This window comes from Macrotis lagotis, chromosome 1 (assembly GCF_037893015.1).
Source record: "Macrotis lagotis isolate mMagLag1 chromosome 1, bilby.v1.9.chrom.fasta, whole genome shotgun sequence".
Lineage (NCBI taxonomy): Eukaryota > Metazoa > Chordata > Mammalia > Peramelemorphia > Peramelidae > Macrotis > Macrotis lagotis.
The window spans coordinates 692507084-692521434 of record NC_133658.1 but is presented as its reverse complement, the minus strand read 5'-3'; the positions used below and the strand labels follow the sequence as shown (position 1 = coordinate 692521434).

At 36.5% G+C, this 14351-nt stretch overlaps 1 protein-coding gene and 1 pseudogene across 1 annotated transcript in view; one reads left to right on the top strand and one right to left on the bottom strand.

Annotated features, from left to right (window-relative positions):
• Positions 1-14351, top strand: part of ERICH2 (glutamate rich 2) — a 132008-nt gene that overhangs the window by 38719 nt on the left and 78938 nt on the right. The gene's annotated exons all lie outside the window — the stretch shown is intronic.
• On the bottom strand, positions 5956-7272 carry LOC141523360 (sister chromatid cohesion protein DCC1 pseudogene; annotated as a pseudogene).

The window sequence follows — 14351 nt, the reverse complement described above, 5'->3', positions numbered from 1 at the left end:
TCATAGGATCTCCTGTTTAAGATTTCTTCCCATTTTATGTTCTAAGCTGTTGTTGTTTAATTCTTTTCTATTCTTCTGTAAGAGACTATATCATCATCTTAATAATAATTAGACCTTCCTTTGCCTTTTTATTGTTTATTGATTTTCATATTTTACAATAATCTTATTGTGAAAGTAAACATAAACCCCTCTCCCCCAAAAAAGATAGAGAAATCCCAAGAGAAGTGAAGTTAGAGGAAAAAAGTGTACTTCAATCTGTGTTCAGATTCCATCAGCTCTGTCTCTGGGATGAGTTGCCTTCTTTATCATAAGTCCATCAGAGAAGTTGCTTCAATATCTTTTCCCACAGTTGTTATTACTAGCTATATTTCTCTTCATTCTATTCCTCCCCACTCTCATTTATTCATCCTCTCCTTTCACCCTGTCCCTCCTCAGGAGTATGTTGTATCTGACTACCCTTTCCCAAGATCTTCCCTCACTTCTATCATCTACTCCCCTCTCCCCTCCACCATCCCCCTTATACCATCCCTTTCCTCTTTTTTTAAAAAAAGTTTTTAAATTTTTATTTAAGGCAATGGGATTAAGTGACATGCCCAAGGTCACACAGCTAGGTATTTATTAAGTGTCTGAGGTCATATTTGAACCCAGGGCCTCCCGACTCCAGAGCCAGTGGTCTATCCACCGTGCCACCTAGCTGCCCCTCATTTTTCTCTAGGGTAAGACATTTCTCTACCCTATTGAATGTGTATATTATTTCCTCTCTGAGTCATTTCTGATGAGAATGAAGGTTCACTCATTCCCCCCTCATCTTCCCCCTCTTCTCCATTGCAAAAGCCTTTCCTTGACTCTTTAATGTGAAATATCTTAACCTATTCTATCTTCCCTGTTCCTTTCTCCTAGTACATTCCTTTAGCACCCATTGACTCCATCTTTATACTATATTGTACCCTTATATTCAATTACCCCCTCCCCCATGCCTTATCTATCTATCTATCTATATCTATCTATCTATATCTATATCTATATCTATATCTATATCTATATCTATCTATATATATATATATATATTCCTTCCAACTGCTTTTATAAATGAGAAGGTTCAATCAGTATCTTCTTTCCATGCTGGAATACTGCAGTTCAACATCATTAAATCCCTCATAATTAGTCCTTCCCATCCACTCTCTCTATGCTTCACCTAAGTCCTGTATTTGGAGATCAATCTTTCTATTCCGCTCTGGTAGTTTCAGCAATAAAGTTTCTGAACAAGATGTTCAGTTTTACTGAGTAGTTGATTCTCAGTTGTAAACCAAGTTCTTTTGCCTTCCAGAATCATATTTCAAGTCCTATGAGTCCTTAATTTAGACACTGCCAAATCCTGTGTAATCCTGACTGTAGCACCATGACAGTTGAATTGTTTCTTTCTGGCAGCTTGTTGTATTTTCTCTTTGACTTTTGAGTTTTGGAATTTGGCTATAATATTCCTGGGAGTTTTTTTTTTGTGGGGGGGGATCTCTTTCAGGAGGTGATTGGTGAATTCCCTCAATTTCTATTTGACCCTCTGTTTCTATGATCTCAAGGCAATTTTGTTGAATTATTTCTTGAAAAATGAAGTCTAGGCTTTATCCAATAAGATAATTCACATTTTCTTCTAGTTTTTCATTTTTTGGGTTTGTTATATTATTTTCTGATTTCTTGCAAAGTCATCAGCTTCTTTTAGATTCATTCTAAATTTGAAAGAGTCATTTTTTTTAGGTTTTTGCAAGGTAAATGGGGTTAAGTGGCTTGCCCAAGGCCACACAGCTAGCTAATTATTAAGTGTCTGAGACCAGATTTGAATCCAGGTACTCCTGACTCCAGGGCTGGTGCTTTATCCACTACACCACCTAGCTGCCCCAAGAGTCATTTTCTTAGAGAACTTTTTTTATCTCCTTTTTCAATTGGCCAGTTCTGCTTCTTCTCCTCATTTGCTGTTTAGGCTGCTTTTCCATTTGATCTAAACTCATTTTAAACATGTTATTGTCTTCAGTATTTTTTGTATTTCAAGCTAATGACTTGGTTTTCATGATTTGCCTGAATTGCTTTCATTTCTCTTCCCTATTTTTTCCTCTACCTCCCTTACTTGCTTTTCAAAGTCTTTTTTGAGCTATTTCATAGCCTGAGACCATTTCCTATTTCTCTTGGAGGCTTTGGATACAGAAGTTGTGATTTTGTCATCATCTATGTGTATAGTTTGATCCTCCATAGGACCAAAGTAATTGTCTGTGGTCAGGTACTTCTTCTTTTGTTTGCCCATTCCTAAGCCTATGTCTGATTTACTATGCTTTCAAAGCTCTGGGGTTTTTTTTGGTGTACCCCTCCCCCATCACAATTCCTTCAAGGTCTTATGAGAGGCTCTGACTGCTCTCCCAGCCTGTGCTCTGGTTTGTGATTGAACAAAAGCACTCCCCCTCAGTTTTGGAACTGTGAGGAGGGTCCCTGATCCTCTATGGCAATATGGGGGCTCAAATTGCAACCAGGATTTGAGTATGTGCAAAGCAGCAGAGTCCTGACCCAGGGATAGCAGAGAAATCTCTGCAGACCCACCCCACACCCTTACTGTCTGGGCTGAGAGATCTAGAAGCAGCTGCTGGGTGGCTCTGTGGGTTTCCACCACAGGACTGCTCCAAGGATGGCACTGGCCTGGGCTCCATGCTCACTCAGATGTGACAGAGTTCTCTCACCAATCCTTCAAGCCATCCCCAGCAATATCTGGGCCAAGAGGCCTGGAAACCAGTTCCCCACCACCACCACCACCACGACGACCACCACCACCCAGGTGCCCCAGGGGAAGATTGGAGCTGGTTTGCTTCAGCTTGGCATGGCTGTAGCTGGGCTGACTCTGCAGCTCTTTCCAACCCCCCAATCCCAGTGAAACAAACGTTTCCTGCAGATCTTCCAAGTTGAGTTGGATTGGGAAATTATCACTCAGTCTTTCTGCCTCTCTAAATTTTAACTGGAGTCATAATTTTATGGTATTTGGAGCTTTTGGGGGATAGTTTTTGTGAATTCCTGCCCTCAAGCTGGCATCTTGGCTCTGCCCCCTCTTGTTTTATTGAACTTTTAAATCACTATGTAGATTGTTGTAGTAGACCAACTGATATTTATTAAAGTGATGATGAAATCTATCTTGGGATGTTTCCTAGTCAAAGAGATTTTTTTAGTGTAGTTTAGTTTTTATTTCATACTAATAAACTTAACCCTACAGTACAGTCAGACTTGTGGAAGGAAAAGAAAAAGAAAATTCAGAGAATTGAAACTAGTGAAAGTACAAGGATTACAGTTTATGAGAGCAGATTGGAGTTTGGGAGTGGTTTCTTCACCTATAAAAGAATGATCTACTGATTAAGACAACAAAGAAAAATTTACAAGAGCTGTTCACTGACAGCAGTGGCAATCTTTTTTGTTGTGTCATCCCAGGAGCTAGAGTATTCCTTGGCTTCCACCACGTTCATGCCTTCTTTTAGCTAGTCAAATGCATACTGTCCAATTATTCAGCCTTAGCAGCACAAGAAGAATAACTGGGAGTATTATTGTGTTGGTTTGTACTTCAGGATTAAATCCTCATCAGCAAATTTCTCTGTAAATACCTCTACTTCCATTCCAATACAATTATGGCATATGAAGTTACTAGACTGGCATTTGACTCAGGAATGTTTCCAAGAAAGCAGAATCCCTTGTAACTAAGTTTCTTCTCTCCAATTTCCACTGTCTTTGAAAACTTATCTGAAAATAACTCAAAAGAAAGGATCTCATTATTGAAAGCAGTATCAAAGTCCATGATCAGTTTGTCTTAGCTCACATAGGAGGTTTTGAAGAGGGTTAGGTCTAGACACAATCATTCAGAAATCTATTTTCCCCAAACCCATCTTTTAAAACTCATACTTCTTCATGTGATATAACTACAAATCCTAGAATACAATAATTGCCGATTAATTAAAATTTCAGGTGATCTGAAAGGCAAAGGAGAAATTCTTGATGAACAGGAAAATTCAGGAGGAGTGGTAGAATAGGGTCTGTATTAATTCAGGTAACCAGGTTCTTTTGAAGGAATTATTCAGTATACTCTACTGCAAGTGTTGAATCATTTTATAGCAAAAAATAAAACATATATATATATATATATGTATATATACATATTTGTGTGTATGCATGTGAATTTGAGTCAAATTAATCAGATAATCAATTTAAGTCCCAGAATTCCCAAATTTTGAGTTTAATCAACAGGACTCTGAACCATTCAGGAAAGCACCAAAAGTTTTTTTCCAACTCCCTTTTGTTGCACACCTCCATTCTATAATCAATAGCCAAAAAATTGTCCACCAGGTTTACCATTAGCTATTTCAGATAATTTATTGAAGTGGTAATTGATCAATTAAGCAAGATGCTCTTAATTTGGGCTGCATGTTATTTATACTCATTCCTTTTTTAGGGTTATTTTTCAACATATGCAGATATCCTTTTCTCAAATATTCAAATGAAGCTCTGAGCTTATTGATTAGGAAGTTTACTCCAGTGGTGCAGATTACAATTCATCCATGCTTTCTCATCTTGTGTCATTCTTGTCTATAATCTCCTCAAAATTAACTGCTGATATCTGCCCAAATTGGGTGAGCTCCTTCCTAGAGGACTTCTTTCACTTTCTCTCAATATCTCAAGGGTACCAGTAGAGGACAATATCATTATCTTTCACTCCTGCCATGTGATCATACCTCTTTTCTCCCTGTCATGCAATTTTTTAATGTTGTCCCTTACTCTGGTTCTTCAGAATTCCTCAGTGGTTGTGTATTGAAGCCTAGTTATACCTACCAGGTATCTCTATATTGCCTTCTGTGTCCTTTAGTTCTTCAGAGGGAATGATTTCCCAGCACTTCCTGTCAAATGGTAACACTGGCAAATATTGCTTTCATTTTTTAAATATTTATTCCTTCATTTAATTATTTTTAAATTTGCTATGTCCAACCAACTATGTGTTGGCAGTGTTGGTTGCATTATATTAGTGGGTGAGTATTGAATTCGGCCTTTGACTGGTTTTTGTTTGACTGTTTGATCAGAAAAGCTAAAAGGTTGCACACTCCTGATTTAGATGAGTACTAAACAGGGTTATTTTGTTATTTCTTCCAAAGAATTGTGAATGAGCTTGATGTATGGATGGGAATAACTTTGCTTTTTTTTTTCCAGGCTACCTTTCAAGGTTTATTGCACATTATTCCCCTTAACACACTCCATATTTCAACCATACTGCCTTAAATACTCTTCTTCAGTCACTTCTCCTGCTTTGGACTCTATGCCTTTTACAACCATCCCTCATGCCCTAACCTTTGCCTCTTGGGATCTCTTGCTTATTACTTCAAGGCTCAGTTCATGTATCTATTCTGTTTCTACTAAGCTATTAAGTCTTCCCCCCCCCCCATTAACCCCCACCATATAAACTTTGCTTGTTACATACTGTATTCTCCATTACAATGAAAGCTCTTTGAAGGCAGCGACTGCTTTTCATTTTGTCTTTACCTTCAGCTCCTAGCATAGTGAATCATTTTACATTGATGCTTCATTGAGTCCAAAAGCATTTTTAAAAGTATTTGAATATGATCACCTATTTTTTAATACAACATTATTTATTTCCTCTTTATCAATGAGAATACTCTCCTGTGAATGAAATGATTATAGTTAGTTATAATTCAGTTCATTGAAAAAATTATTTTAAAATTTACAGTTATAATCTCATATCCCCATTCAAGAAATAAATTTTTGGTCATCACAAAAAAACCCAATATTTATCTTGTTTAATAATGAAATATGAGTAGCACAGAGATGCCAAATATGGAAAATGTCATTTTCTTTTTGCTAAATAGTGTGAAATATTGCTAATAATTCCTAAAGTGATAGAATAAAAGGCTACATGAGTGTCTTAGTAGCCTGAAATGAAAATAGGACATAGGGCCCTAAAATAGATGGTAAGCAGAATATCTAAACAAGCATCACCAAAAGAGAAAAATCAACAATCAAATACAAAAATCACAGCCAATAGCTAACGTAATGATGTTTGAAATTTAAGAGACAGTTCTTCTAGAATTATAAAATTTAACACCATTCTGCATTGATGAACGAGCGTATTTAGTGAGTAATGCACCAATTGTTTGCTTCTCTCCACATAGATCTTGAATATATGGAGCAATATCTTCTTCTGTCCACTTCTCCCTTAGAGTGAATAAACTATTGAATCTTTCCTGATTTTCTTCAGGTAAATCATCTACTTTTAACAAAAATATAGTCTCTGGCCGAGTGTGTTTATCCATGAGTGCTAAACCCTTCAGCTGATCCATTCTAGTTGTCATTCCTTCAGGAACACTTTGTTGCCACACTTCTTGAAATTCAGAGAGATTAAATCTCACTACATTCTGTAATATCATCTGTGCTGTTGCTCTGCATATTTTATCAGTATTTAATTCAAAATAAACATCACCTTCATCTAGAAATTTCTTTCCATAACATTCAAGACAATGTTCTATCATTTGCTCTGGTTCCAATGGTCCAAGTTCCTGAAGACAGATAGTTAAAGGAACTCTATTAAAAGGCCAAGATTCGGAATCAACAAGCTGGGTTATGTGATTTAGAAGTTTCATCTCATAATCAAATTCAAGACTCCTCCAGTAACCTTCAATTTTACAGGCATGTAGAACTTGTAAATGGGCCAGGATTTCCTCTTCACTTGCCTGAATTTGATCAAGTAAGTCTGCCATTGTATATTTTGAATATTTTGAATCCTTTTCTTTTTGAGCATCAGATCCTTCATATGGATTTTCCATCAAAAGTTTTTTCAGTTTCTTTAATTTTGGCCTACATCTTCTTAATTCCCAATAATTGTTAGCAAAACCAAAGATCTCTGTGTGAATTATGTTAGAAGGCATTTCCTCAGTTCTTATTTGGTCTGGAGTTTTGCATCCTGGTATAAAAAGCAGCATATTTGAAGTATCGGCTATTTTCAGTTCATAGGTTTTCTCTTTACTGCAAATCACTGCCTGTTCATCTTTTTCACCACGGATCACAAGGCTGTGCCCCGCCTCCAGCTGCCGGCAGAGCGCGGGCTCCAGCTCCAAGCAGGCAGAAGTCTCCGGCCGGCGCCCCGCCGCCGGCCGCGGGCCCGAAGCTCAGGCAGTGCACGCTGGGCAGCAGCTCCGAGGGGTTCAGCTTCGCGATCTGCAGCGTCGCGTCCACCTCCTCCCGGGTGCGCATCCTCGAGTGCGGCGGCCTTCCCCGGGAGAAGGCGTCTGCCGAAGGACGGCCCGCCGCTGGGAGGCATAACTTTGCTTTTTTTTTTTTTAAATCTTTTTTTCCAATTGCATATAACAATCATTTTCAACATTCATTTCCCTGAAGAGCTTGAGTTTCACATTTTTCTCCCTTCCTTCCTTCCATTCCCCTTCCCAAGATAGCAATTGATATGATATAGGTTATGCATGTGCAATCATATTAAACCTATTTCCATATTACTCTTGTTGTGAAAATAGAATCAGAACAAAAGGGAAAAAACAGAGAAAAATTTAAGAAACTGAAAATAGCAACTTTAGTTCTACCATATCAAATAAACAGTAAATCCAATGGGATATTTTATTTCTTAAATATTTTTTTTTGCAAGGCAATGGGGTTAAATGACTTGCCCAAGGTTACACAGATAGGTAATTATTAAGTATCTGAGACTAGATTTGAACTCAGGTCCTCCTGACTCCAGGGTAGTGTTCTATCCACTGCACCACATAGCTGTCCCTATTTTTTAGCTCTTTCAGCTAATTCTGACCTGAAAATGATGCAGTCCATTTTTGAATATCACTTGCAAAACCCTACTTATTCTTTTACTAATAATCTCATTGAGGATTCCTGAAATTCCTGTGTAAATGACTCTCATGAATATTTTGTATAAAGAGAATAGTTATATAGGTTAGTTGTTACTGATGTTCTCTTCTTCAGTTCAACAAGGTATGAGGTTTTTTTTATACCTTTGATATTTTTCATCTTTCAACTATCCCTCAATACCCTCAGAGTTGTATTGTCTCCTGCACAATTATCCTCTCTATATATTTGGTCCCATCTGACAGTCATATCTAGGCCAGTTAAAAGAGTAGGACCTATTCTAGTCAGCTGAATCATGTGTATAAATCAAACATTTTTGCTGTGCAACAAGATGCAGATGTTAACTATTTCTGAACTGCACAATGTAAGCAACTAGCTATTGCCCACTATCAGCTGCTGCTGTTGCTTAGTCTTTGGGGTCTTAATATGTTGTTGTTCAGTTGTGTTTGACTCTTTATGACCTTATGGATGGGTTTTTTTGGCAAAGATGCCAGAGGGGTTTGCCATTTCCTTCTCCAGTAGATTAAGGCAAACAGAGGTTAAGTGACTTGTCTAGAGTCACATAACTAGGAAATATCTGAATCCTGATTTGAATTCGGGTTTTCCTGATTCCAGATCCTGCTCTCTGTCCACTGAGGTACCTAGCTCAAATCTCTAACTGTTACTTATTCCTATTTAATATTTGTACCTGTTCCTCTTGATCTCCAGATTGTAGTTTGTGCCAGTCCCAGTAGGGGTAGATGGGTACAGTAAGGGTGGGAGGGGACTGTGAGGCAATAGGTAGATTCACAGGTAGATTCTGGGCGAGATGAGAGCAGAGGATGACTGCTCACCTGTCCACAGACCTACCTGTGAAAAAATATGGAGTTTGTCTGGTACAATTCACACTGAGGACCAGCAGGAGAATGGAAATCAATTGAAACAGGCAGTAGCTATAGGCACACTGAGCAACCATTCTGATCTCAGTTTTAGTATTTTATTTCTATACCTGTTGGGTCATGTCTTCCCAGGTTTTTCTGAAATTATCCCCTTCATCATTTCTTAAAGCACAATAATGTTCCATTACAATCTTATAATACAACTTGTGCAGCCATTCCCAGATGATAGATGTCCCTATATTTTCTAATTCATTGCTACCACATAAAGAGCTGCTAAAAATGTTTTTGGACATATTTTCCCTTTTGTTGAGGAAAAGACCTAGTTATGGTTCATTGGCATTCACAGTTTAATGGCTTATTTTGGACCTAGTTTCAAAATGCTTTCCAGAATCTTTGGACTAGTTCATAGCTCCATTCATAGCTCCTGAATATCACTATTTCCCTGCACAGCTCATCCACCAATCTGATGGGTATGATGTGATACCTCACAGTTGCTTTAGTATATATTTCTCTAATTATTAGAAATTTAGAACATTTTTTTATATGGTTATTGATAGCTTGGGTCATATCCTATTAACTTCTGAGATAAATTTGTCTCCTGTGATAAATTTCGATAGCTGAAATTGTGCAAGATATATTTACAAGCAAATTTCTTTCTTAAATGCTTTGCCTTAAACCCAAATCACTTTGGTTTTCATAGATTGACCAACAATAGGTCCCAACTCAGGCCCTACCAGATCATTGCTTGGGCTTTGATGATTCAGAGTATAAATAGCAATTGTTTCTGTTTTGGCCAGAAACCATGAGAATCTTCCCCTCACAGATGGCATTTTTTTTGAGTATGTAAAAGAGGTCATTCTTTGCTTCATTTCTTTTTCTTTTTTTAAGTTTTAGTATTTTAATTTTCCCTAGTAACATGTAAAAACGATTTTTTTTAGGGTTTTTTTTTTGGAAGACAAATGGGGTTAAGTGGCTTGCCCAAGGCCACACAGCTAGGTAATTATTAAGTGTCTGAGGCCGGATTTAAACTCAGGTACTCCTGACTCCAGGGCTGGTGCTCTATCACTGCGCAACCTAGCCACCCCAAAAATGATTTTTAACATTCATTTTTAGTTTTTTGGGTTTTTTTTTTGTTTTGTTTTGTTTTGCAAGGCAATGGGATTAAGTAGATTGCCCAAGGTCATACAGCTAGGTAATTATTAAGTGTCTGAGGTCAGATTTGAACTCAGGTACTCCTGACTCCAGGGCTGGTGCTCTATTCACTGTGCCACCTAGCCGCATTTATTTTTAAAACTTCAAGTTCCAAGTTTTCTCCTTCCCTCTCTCTCCCTCCCCCTTATTGAGAAAGCAAGCAATTGGATACTACATGTGTAGTTCTGCAAAATATTTCCGTGTCATGTTATAAAAGAAAATATAGATTTCCCCCCCAAAAAAACTCAAGAAAAGTAAAGTTTAAATGTATGCTTCAATATATATTCAGACACAATCAGTTCTTTCTCTGGGGATTGATAACATTTTTCATCATAAATCCTTCAGGGTTGTATTGCTGAGAATAGGTAATTCATTCATAGATCATCATAATACAGTACTGTTGTACTTTGTACATTTCTTTCTGTATCAGTTCATATAAGTCTTTCCAAATTTTTCTAGGACTATCCTACTCATCATTTCTTAGAGTAGAATAATATTTCGTCATAATCAAATACCACAGTTTGTTCAGTCATTCCCCAATTGATGGGCATCCTGTCAATTTCCAATTCTCTGCCTGCAGAAAAAAGTTGTTATCCATATTTTTATACATTTTTCTATTTTTTTATCTTTTTGGGATACAGACCTAGTGGTAATATTGCTAAGCTAAAGGGTATGCATGGTTTTGTAGCCCTTTGGGCAAATATGGAATGATCAAATCAGTTCACAACTCCACCAACAATAATACATTAATGTCATTTTTCCCATGCTCCCTTCCAACATTTGTCACTTTCCTTTTCTGTCCCATTGACAAATCTAATAAGCATGAAGTAGTTTCTTAAAATAACTTTATATTTATCCAATCAATAGTGTAAGCATTTTTATATAAGTGTAGATATCTTTGATTACTTCATCTAAAAACTGGTCATATTGTTTGATTATTAATCAATTGGGAACGGCTCTTATTTTTATAAATTTTACTCAGTTCTTTATGTTTGAGAAATGATGTCTTTATAAGAGAAATTTCCTTTAATTTTTTTCACATTTAGTATTGCTAACTGTATTTCCCTCCATCCAATTTCTCCCCATTTATTCTATTCTTCCTCTCCATTCCCTTTAGTCCTTTCACCTCAAAAATATTTTGCTTTTGATGACCACTCCCCCAATTTGTCCTCTTCTTCTATCACCCCTCTCTTCCTTCTCTTATTCCCTCCCCTTCTTATTTTCCTGTAGGGTAAGACACATTTTCATATCAAACTGAGTGTGTATATTATTCCAACTTTGAGCTATTTCTGATGGGAATAAGATTCACTTACTCTCCCTCACCTCCCCATTCTTCCCATTCACTGTAAAAGTTTTTCTTGCCTCTATTATATAAGGAAATTTGCCCCATTCTACATCTCCCTTTCTCCTAAAAATTACTCTTTCTTAATTTAACTTTTTTAGATAACATCCCTTTATATCCAACTCATTCTTCTATTCTTCTGCTTTCTCTCTCTCTCTCTCTCTCTCTCTCTCTCTCTCTCTCTCTCTCTCTATATATATATATATATATATATATATATATATATATATATATATACTTTCTAAATGCCCTCAAAATGAGGAAGTACCAGTATCATCTTCCCATGTATCATTGTAAGCAGTTTAAGCTTAAGTTCCTTATGAATTCCCTTTCCTGTTTAACTTCTTATGCTTCCCTTGAATTTTTGTATTTGAAAGTCAAATTTTCTATTCAACTTTGCTTTTCTTCAAGGAAATTGGAAATTATCCTATTTCACTGAATGTCCATCATTTCCCCTGAAAGATAATTCTCAGTTTTTCTGGGTAGCAAATTCTTGGTTGTAATACAAGCTCTTTTGCCTTCTGGAATATCATATGCTAAACCTGCTGATCCTTTCATGTAGAAGCTGCCAAATCTTAAATTATCCTGATTGTGACTCCATGATATTTGAATCGTGTTTTTCCCTACTGCTTTCAATATTTTCTCTTTGACCTAAGAGCTCTGGAATTTGGCTGAAATATTCCTAGAAATTTTCACTGTAGGATGTCTTTTAGAAAATGGTCAATAGGTACTTTTGATTTCTATTTTACTCTGATGCTAGAATATCAGGGCAGTTTGCCTTGATAATTTCTTGAAAGAAGAAGGCTTTTAGGTAGCACAATAATTTTAAAATTATCTCTCCTGGATTTATTTTCCAGATCAATTGTTCTTTCAGTAAAATATTTCACATTGTCTGCTATTTTTTCATCCTTTTGGTTTGTTTGTTTCTTGATTTCTCATAAAGCCATTAGCTTCCATTTCCTCAATTTTTATTTTTTCTTTATTTTTTAATTTTCTTCCAATTATATGCAGATTGTTTTCAGCATTCACCCTTTTGCAAACTTTTGAATTCCACATTTTTCTACCATCCTATTTTTCCTCCCTCCTTCCTCATGACTGTGAATAATCTGATTATAGGTTGTACATGTATAATCATGTTTAACATATTTCTATATTAGACATGTTGTGAAAGAAGAGGGAGGAAAGATCATGAGAGAGAAAGAAACAATATAAAATAAGTTTTAAACAGTGAATATAATATACTTTGCTCCACATTTAGACTCCATAGTTTTTTTTCTTGGAATGTGGGTGATATTTTCTAGAACATGTCTCTTGGGATTTTCCTTGATTATGTAACTGCTGAAAAGAACTGCATCCATCATAGCTAATTATCTAACCATATTGTTGTTAATGTGTACAATGTTTTCCTGGTTCTTCTCACTTCACTCAGCATCAGTTCATGTAAATCTTTCCTAGATTTTCTAAGGTCTGGCCTCTCATGCTTTCTTACACAATTATAGTACTCCATAGCATCCACATAATATAACTTGTTCAGTCATTTCCCAATTGATGGGCATCCCCTCAATTTCCAGTTCTTTGGCACTATAAAAAAGATGCTATAAATTTTTTTTGAAAATATGGTTCTTTTCCCTTTTTTATGACCTCATTAGCTTATTATAGACCTAGTAGTGGTGTTGCTGGCTCAAAAGATAGGCACAATTTTATTGCCTTTTTTTTGACAAAGTCTCAAATTGCTCCCCAAAATGGTTGGATCAGTTCACACCTTCACCCAGTTTTCTCACATCCTCTCCAGTACTAATCATTTTCCTTTTTTGTTATTTTAGTAACTCAGAATTGTTTTATTTTGCAATTCTCAGGTCACTAATGATTTAGAGCATTTTTTCATATGACAATAGATATTTCTTCATCTGAAAAAAATTGTCTATTCATATCCTTTGATCATCTATCAATTGGGGAATGACTTGTAGTCTTCTTAATCTGACTCAGTTCTCTATATATATTTTAGAAATGGATCCTGTGTCAGAAACACAAAATTGTTTCCCATCTTTCTGTATTCCTTCTACTCTTGGTCTCATTGGTTATATTTGTGTAAAAAAGTTTCCATTTTACTGATGCTCAATGAGATGAGCAGAACCAGAAGAACATTGTACACCCTAACAGCAACATGGGAGTGATGAGCAACCTTAATGGACTTGCTCATACCAACAGGGCAACAATCAGGCACAATTTGGGATATCTATGATGGAGAATGTCATCTGTATCCTGAGAAAGAATTGTGGAGTTTGAACAAAGACCAAAAACTATTACCTTTAATTTTTAAAAATGTTATCTTATTATGTTTCTTCCTTAAGGATATGATTTTTCTCTCATCACATTCAACTTAGATCAATGCATACTATGGGAATGACATAAAGACTAACAAACTGCCTTCTGGGGGGGGTGGGGAGGGAAGCAAGATTTGGGGGAAAATTGTAAAACTCAAATAAGAACTTTTTTTTGGTTTTTGCAAGGCAAATGGGGTTAAGTGGCTTGCCCAAGGCCACACAGCTAGGTAATTATTAAGTGTCTGAGGTAGCATTTGAACTCAGATACTCCTGACTCCAAGGCCAGTGCTGTATCCACTGCACTACCTAGTCGCCCCTAAATAAGAACATTCTAAAAAAATTTTCTATTTTCCTCCATTCTATCTTCCCCTTATTTGTACTTTTTCTTCTTTCCTTTTATCCTTCCTCACCAATGCTTTGCTTCTGACTACTGTCTGCTTCACACTGCTCTTTCTCCTTTTCCCACCTATTTCCCTGTAGGGTAGGATAAATTTCTAAATGCAATTAGGAATGTATATCATTCCCTCTTTGAGCCTCATCTGTTGAAGGTAAGATTTATTTATCTCCCTTCTTTCTCTCTGCTGCAATAGGTCCTTTGTGCCTCTTCATGTGGCGTCAGTTTTCCTCTAATACCTTTACTTTCTCCCAGTATAATCCTTTTTTTTAATGTAATTATTTTATACCTGTCTTGTACCCCTACCCTCTGTCAAAGTATACTTCTTTAATGTT